The sequence below is a fragment of the Salvelinus alpinus genome, chromosome 2 (assembly GCF_045679555.1).
Source record: "Salvelinus alpinus chromosome 2, SLU_Salpinus.1, whole genome shotgun sequence".
Classification (NCBI taxonomy): domain Eukaryota; kingdom Metazoa; phylum Chordata; class Actinopteri; order Salmoniformes; family Salmonidae; genus Salvelinus; species Salvelinus alpinus.
The window spans coordinates 55,151,999-55,159,396 of record NC_092087.1 but is presented as its reverse complement, the minus strand read 5'-3'; the positions used below and the strand labels follow the sequence as shown (position 1 = coordinate 55,159,396).

Below are 7,398 nucleotides of genomic sequence, written 5' to 3'. Positions count from 1 at the left end.
TCGTACAATCTATCTATTTTGGAACTTTAATTTCTGTTCACTGAAATGTACACAGTTGAACTAAACTGTAAATCGCTCTGTATAAGACCGTCTGCTAAATTAGTAAAATGTTATAGAAAATGCATTTAAGAAAAGGGGGAAAAAAACGAAAGAACCCTTGATTTATTCAGATCACATAATCTTCGTTTTCATCGTGCAGAAATAGACAGTGTATGTAAGGTCTCAAATTGATAATTTATATTCACAAAAATGTACACAGTTTAACATCTTTATTGTGAGTTTGTGGTTACATTTGTCACCTACTGTCAAAATGCATTGGGTTCGGAACAATTCATCTGAGTAAAAGTAACAATTTATACATTTGAGAAGCGTGAAAAAACAGCGTTATATAGTCTAGCCGTATTTCCACTTCCCACCGTTGCAAAAATAATGACAGTAGCGTGATCACTTTAGCCAATCCCAATTATTCTCCCAGGTCTAATGACGTCAGATCAAATTAAGAAGCCAATCGCATAAACGCTTAATTACATCCATTCATCCTCAGACGCAGTTATTATTTATTGTTTACCAATGAAGGATAATGGAAGCGGAATCTGTAACATTTCATCCATTCTTTGGATGTGCGTAAGAACAGTATAATATAGCCTAAAATCAAATATGTTTTACTGCTATGGAATGTTTTTTTTTTATAAGAAAATACGATCTGCTCGCAAACATTGTATTTTCGTGCAGTTAATGAGCCATTCGAATAGATAGCATTTTCGTGAAGCGTATCAATGGTTATCCCCACTCAAGTGTGGAGCGACTGAATTCGGGCTGGGCAGTAGGTGGGACCAGAGTTAATACATACAACCCTGGTCAATTTCCCTGCCCAATCCCATGTCAGATCGATCATACAAACGCGCCCGATACCTCATATTCTGTCGTATTCCCTTTTATGGGGCCCCGTAGACCCCGTTTAGCTAAAATTGGATACTCTAATGATTAGCTCTAAATGTATGTAACGAAGTTGTTTTCTCTTTTCGTTGAGCAAACACATAAAACATTCAAGCAATATAATCCTTCTATAAAATAATGAGAGAAAAAAATCCACGGCTTTTTCATTTAATTACTTGAGCATTTTCTTCGTACTGGTCCGCTTTTTGTATCAAATTCTCTGCCAAATCCATCCATTCTACCGTCACTTGCTCTCACTCCTGTGTGCCACCACTACACATAGCAGAATCCGAATGTGCTTCCACACCCCTCCTAGAAGAACGTCACGCCCTCTGCGTAGAGAAAATCAAAATTCGTCGCCCAATCGCTTGCTCATACAAACTAATAATATATAGGAGGCAGGACATCCGCGCAAAACCCGCCCTATTAATCAGCCCCTGCATCATCGCTTGGGAAACCCGGTGGCATGGTTGTGTGTCACTTTCGCTGGGACCCGCGTTCGATGCCGGTGAAGGGGGATGGGTGCCACTGCGAATGTTAGAACCCGAGACAGAATCAGAGCCCTGTACAACATAGAGCAGCATATACCCCTTTATAAATATCAATTGTAAATCATATAAAACGCCATAATAAATGGATCCAAGCACCGGGGATTCAACATAGACACGCGATGGAAATACGGTGCCCAAGCAGGACAGGGAATTAAACTTTTAACCTTTGCGTGGGAGACATAAAGAAGTTTGTTTCCTACCCCGGGTGAGGGAGCTATCTTGGGGAGCAAAGGATACAGGAGACGCCGAGGCCGAGGTGGAGGCCTACTGGTCTAGTTCGATTTGATGTTGGAATACTCGAAGATCTGCAGACAACACAGGAGGATATTTTATTTGTGCTGGGTTGGAATGTCTCACTAGGTGAGTGGTTGTCATGTTAAATGTGTATTTTGGGGGGTTGGTCAACTTTTCAATGTTTTAGTTTAAACGCATTGAATTGCTTTTTGTCTTTCAGTATCATAACGCCATCAATAGAAATTCTGTATCAGTAAGCCTGTTCTCTAGCTAATGCAACTGTCACTTTGTTGTCCTTCATGGGGTAGTTTAAGTCTTTCATAGTTTAGATTCCTTTGCTAATATTCCTGATGTTGTCTAACGTCGCAAAGCAGTTGATGTATGCAATGATTATCCTTGGTTTTGGCCAGGTCCTCGTGCAATCCATGTAATTTAGCTAGCCGCATTCATTGGAATTCTTTGGTAGTTAGCTAGGCTTACTAACGTTACCTAATATCAACACTATGTATTCTTGTTTTATGATCACCTGAAACATTGTATTCTTCTGCATTTGTTAGTTTAATTGAACTAACGTAAGCTCAGCAATGAGTGCATTTTATTTAGGTACACCATTTCCATAACTGTTACAGAGGTTTCAACTTCTAATGGTTGGTTCCCACGATGACTGAGCAGCTGAATATTCATATCAAGATGAATATCCATCTTTCGTTTTTTTGTTCTCACTACATTGAGTATAGTCTACCTAAAAATAGGAAATCTAGCTAGCTGTTAACTATTTGTAGCTATATACCTTTTCCCCTTGAAGTGACTGTCCACGTAGTAAGTGGTTTTATACTACAACTAGCCAACTACATTAGAATAAACGACGTTTCAAGAAGACATTCTTAGTAGGTTCCATGGGACCCTGGTTTGGTGTTTATTGGCTAGTTAGCTAGCTATATGAGCTTGTTAGCAAAATTGGCTAGATAGCTAGGTTGCTTACAAGTTGATTGGCTTGCCTTAGCAAGTTGATAGTGTGGGTGTAAATGGCTGTGGTTTGGAATCATCAGTTTGATACAAAGTTGCATTTCTTGGTAGCTAGCTCTGCATTTAGGAGCAGCCTTGGACGAAAATTAGTGAGGGAAATGTCCTCAAGGAAGTTAACTAGTTGACTAGGCTAGCAAGGATGTTGCTAACTTTATGGACATTTTCCAGTTGATTGTGTACTCACTTGATTCAGTATTTCATTATCAGTCTGAGTTGTGAGATGGTGAATATAGCTACGTTTGCTGAACATGTTTACAGTTGTGCTTACATTGAGTTAGGCTATTCTGTTATTTATTCCAAGTTAGCCAATACTGTTAGCCTAACCCTAGCTACGTTTGAGTTCAGTGTATTAGCCTTGTGGTGTAAAAAAATAAATGTAGGCTATATAAGATTGGGGAAATAACTTTTTCTTTGTCGATTCGAGCTAATAGAAAGCCATATCTCATATCTCAATAGTAGTGATTTGCTTTCTCATTCTTCTCCACCTCCCCCATCTACCAACCCCCAACCTCTGTGGTGGAGAATAGAAATGGGTGGTATTTTTGAAGTGAGCTCGCGTTTCCTTTTTTAGCCTCCATTTTTATTTCAACAAGTGAATCGGAGCGCTAGAATTGTTGCGCGAGAATGGAATCGCTGTAGACTCGGATGCTGATGCTGAGCTCTGTTTTTCTGCGAAGTTGATTCAACACTGTTTTGGCCTGTTTGATTGTCGGTCTATGTTGGACAATGCCCTGGTAATGACACACACGATGAACTCGACGGGCAACTGTTTCACTTAGTTGCCACCAATGTAGTCAAATTAATCTTTCCTGTCTTTGTAGAGAGTTGATTTGGACAAGCCCTCGCAGTTTATTTTTTAGCTTCACCCATGGCTGGCCTGGATCTTTCTTGTTGTTGACGTTGGCCTAATTGTAAGATCAGTAAGAAGGCTTACTGATCTTAACATTTAATTTTGTATACTGGCTGGCAGCCGTTAAAATGTTTTACTTATGCATTGTTACAATAGTAAAGGGCCATTGTGCGTTGAGCTTATGTTATATAGTTTGCTAAATTCATTTGGACGCCACAATCGCTGCCCTCATCGTTGCCTGAGTTATTTGGGTAAACTCAGCTGCCCCATGTAGACTCCATGAGGTACAGGTAAGTGCCAAAATAAAGGAAACACTTGAGTAAATGAGGGATACAAAGTATATTGAAAGCAGGTGCTTCCACACAGGTGTGGTTCCTGAATTAATTAAATAATTTACATCCCATCATGCTAAGGTTCATGTATATAAAAAAAAAATTAAAAAACAGTTGCCCATTATTTTGGCTACCATGGCTAGAAGAAGATATCTCATTGACTTTGTGAGAGGGGTCTCAAAGGAGCATAGGGGGCTTAAAGAGTGTGTCTCAATCACTAGATATTACTAGATATAGATTAGGACACTTCATGTTGGTGTTTCCTTTATTTTGGCAGTTACCTGTACATGCGCTGTCTGTTGCTCCCAGAGCAGAGAGTTGGCTACAGTGAGAAAAATAAGTCCGTTTGATTTCCTCCCAGTTTTGCCTGTGTAGGCCAATCTGGAACCGGATGTGTGACGACCTAGTCAAAGCGAATGTGTTGTGTACGACTCAGTGTTCAACGTGTCATTACCTAGTCCTCCTTTGGAATAATAATACGAATTTGCCATGTTTTCTACAAATATTCTTCAAATGTCAAAGTTCTTCTACAAATTAAATGAGTGTATAATGGTTAATTTGTCCGTCCTCATTTCAACCCAAGTAGATGAGCTGCTGTAACGTTTGGATACATGTACTTTATTTGATGGTATAGCAAGGTATGCTGCTGTTGATTAGCTCTGCTTTCAGTGTCACAACACAGCATGATAGGCCTACACATCAAGAGCTCCTGTTTTGTATAAACGCAAAATACTGTCAGTCCATTTTTTTCAGATTGTCAGGAATAAAATGGTCAAACTTAAATGTCACCGATGGACTGGTGATTTGATGAAACCGTTTGGCTATCCACAACCTTAGTTGTGCGGCTACCATGACCTTGCCAATTTCATACCGAATAGGCGGGATTGAAATGTGTTGGTTGCTCTCGAAGCATGCCGGTGGTAAGGCGCACAGAGTAGAGACTTATTTCGATTGGTCCCGGCGCGCATTCTCTGAATATGTTTTCCTGTCTTTTAATAGCCTCGCCGCTGCCGTTCTGGCCACTCATAACCATTTGAAACATAAGCCCCCCACACTCCCCCTGGCCTGACCCTTGTTATCTAGAACAAACGCTGTGCTCACCAAGAGAGACAAAGACAAGCACACAAGCCCCTAAGAAACGCAGAGAGAATTGGGACATGGACACACAATGGCTCGCTTTCTTAACCCAACCTGCAAATATTGTGAAATGTCCACATGGTCTACTTGACTTGTTCCTTTTCTATAACCTGCCTCATATAGCCTACCATTTTGCATTTTTAGGTGCCTCTTACACAGGGTCACCTTGTGAGGGTAAAACACTTCCCACCACCCGTGTAACATAAAGAATTTAGCCTACATACATGTAACACACAATCAACATAAAGGAGGTAACGTAGGAGTCATTCAGAAAGAGAAAATGGCTTCTGTACACTTGTGTTTTGCCTTGGCAAGCTTATCTTCGAGAGTACTGTACTGTTGAATAACCTCTGCTCGGATTTCCTTTGCTTTATTGTGTGTGTGTGTGTGTGTGTGTGTGTGTGTGTGTGTGTGGGGAGGCTGTGGAATTCCCCCCAAAAGTGGGCCTCGCTAACTTTCAGAGATCTGAAGGAATGTGTGGACGGGCAAGATTAGTCTGGCCTGGTTTTTTGTGGTGTTCCTATTAAAGTGGATAGATGGCTACACGCACACAGCTGTAAAATAACAACAAGTGATCATTACTGTTGGTGCAACAATGTGTCTTTGAACTAACATAACACCAATCCATGGAAGGGGAGGTTGTTTCTCAAATGTTGACATAGTTGCATCTTATTTGGATCACCTTTGTGTGTGTGTGTGTGAAAGAGAGAGACAGGCAGGATGCTGGCCGGTTTTCAACAAAGGAAGACAGGATCCCAGCTCCGTCGTGCAGACTACTTTAGGCCGGGGGGGATGTGGCTGGTTGTTAGGAAGAGCAAAGAGAGAGAGAGAGTGGGGGGGGAAATTTGCTCTTTTTTTTTTTTTTTTTTTTAGCTACCCAATTTGTATGCTGATGACACTTCGATTCATTACATGGAGGGCAGGTGTGTCCATTGACATGGTAATGCAGTGGTGAGTTTCTGCTTATGCAGAGCACAGTCACTGTTTTGAATGTGTCATTATATGGCCAGTTGGACTGATTGAATTCATGGCTCAGAGAATTAATAAGAGAAGCTTGGTTGTGTCTGAGACTGTGGTTTCACTTTAGCTACCTCCTTGTTTGGTAGTGATTTGCAATGGCTTTCAGAATGGTTTCTTCTACACATTTTTTTCCAGCAGTGGGGGGGGGGTTCATGGAGGGTGTGCCCCCCCCGGATAATTTTTATAAATGACTGAAGCTCGTTTAAAAATGATTAACATATTGGACTGTCCATTATTTGTGTGGGGCTAAAATGTTTGATTTTGTCCACCGCAGAGTTGATTTAAACTCTCCCCCACGTGAGATTCCGACACATTGCCAAGTTTACTTTCTTTGGATAGCCTAGCTCACGTGAAAATGGTTAACGTAGGCCTAACCAGAGAAATAAAAGGCAAGGTTATGATAAGGGTATAGGCTACAACACCATTGTGGAAACAGGTGCTGCATGAGTGAAATCCCTTGTTTGGAAGGACAACAGTGCGGTAGATGGATATACTGCCTGCACAAAGTGCAAGCAGGTAGGCCTATTTTGTTTAAGCTTATTCAGTGATCCCATGAATTCAGGCTTTCGTTCATTAGACCATACGCAGGCCATATAAAGTGTAAACCGATGTGACTACTAAAAGTTTGAGTTGCCCACTAAATAAATGTAGCCTATTTTTGCCGGCTATATTAGATGGCAGTCTTAACTTGAATACGCCTCGAGAGAGATTTCTCTCACATAGATCACACAACAAGCCGTCTATATAGATCAAATATTCTACTATGGGGTTGTCAGAGTTTTTTTTTTCTTTTTTCTACTCTTTCCGAGTACTTTTTCTCTTTAATATTCCATATTTTTGGGACATGGTGGCAATGATTTTGGTGCAGCGCCACAGCTAAATGACTGCAGCGGAAACACTGGCTTTCAGTTAATCCATTATCTCTGCTTCTTTTATTAGGAGATTGCTATGGTTGCTTTTCCTGACTGAGTCTATACCTTTTTACTGACTGGACGATAGCAAGAATGTGGTTAGTACTGTACATGCTGGATATTGATTGCTTTTGCAACATTGTTTCGCTCATGTCCATGCCAGTGAAGGTTGCCTGCATTTGAATATGTGTTTGTTTAAGGGTGTGTGTGTGTGACTGCCTGCGTATGTGACTCTTTCCCTCCCTCTTGCTATGTCTCTTGTTCCTTCACTTGCTCGCTCTCTCTGTTTCGCTCGCTCTCTTTCTCTCTCTCTGCTCTTCGGCAGCTGCTCTGTGTTGTATTGCTGGCTCGTCTTGCACAATGGGGTTAAAAAAAAGTCGCTGTGACGCCTGGCTCTCTGG

At 41.1% G+C, this 7,398-nt stretch overlaps 1 protein-coding gene across 6 annotated transcripts in view; it reads left to right on the top strand.

The window, feature by feature from the left end:
- Nucleotides 1-1,387: 1,387 nt before the first annotated feature.
- Nucleotides 1,388-7,398, top strand: part of LOC139565000 (histone-lysine N-methyltransferase SETD5-like) — a 52,276-nt gene continuing 46,265 nt past the window's right edge. For 3 of the 6 annotated variants that reach the window (XM_071384996.1, XM_071384988.1, XM_071384978.1), the window contains exon 1: nt 1,388-1,847. The gene's annotated coding sequence lies outside the window, so the exon portion shown is untranslated. The remainder of the gene's footprint in view (nt 1,848-7,398) is intronic. The other 3 variants (XM_071385023.1, XM_071385007.1, XM_071385015.1) reach the window with 1 other exon arrangement.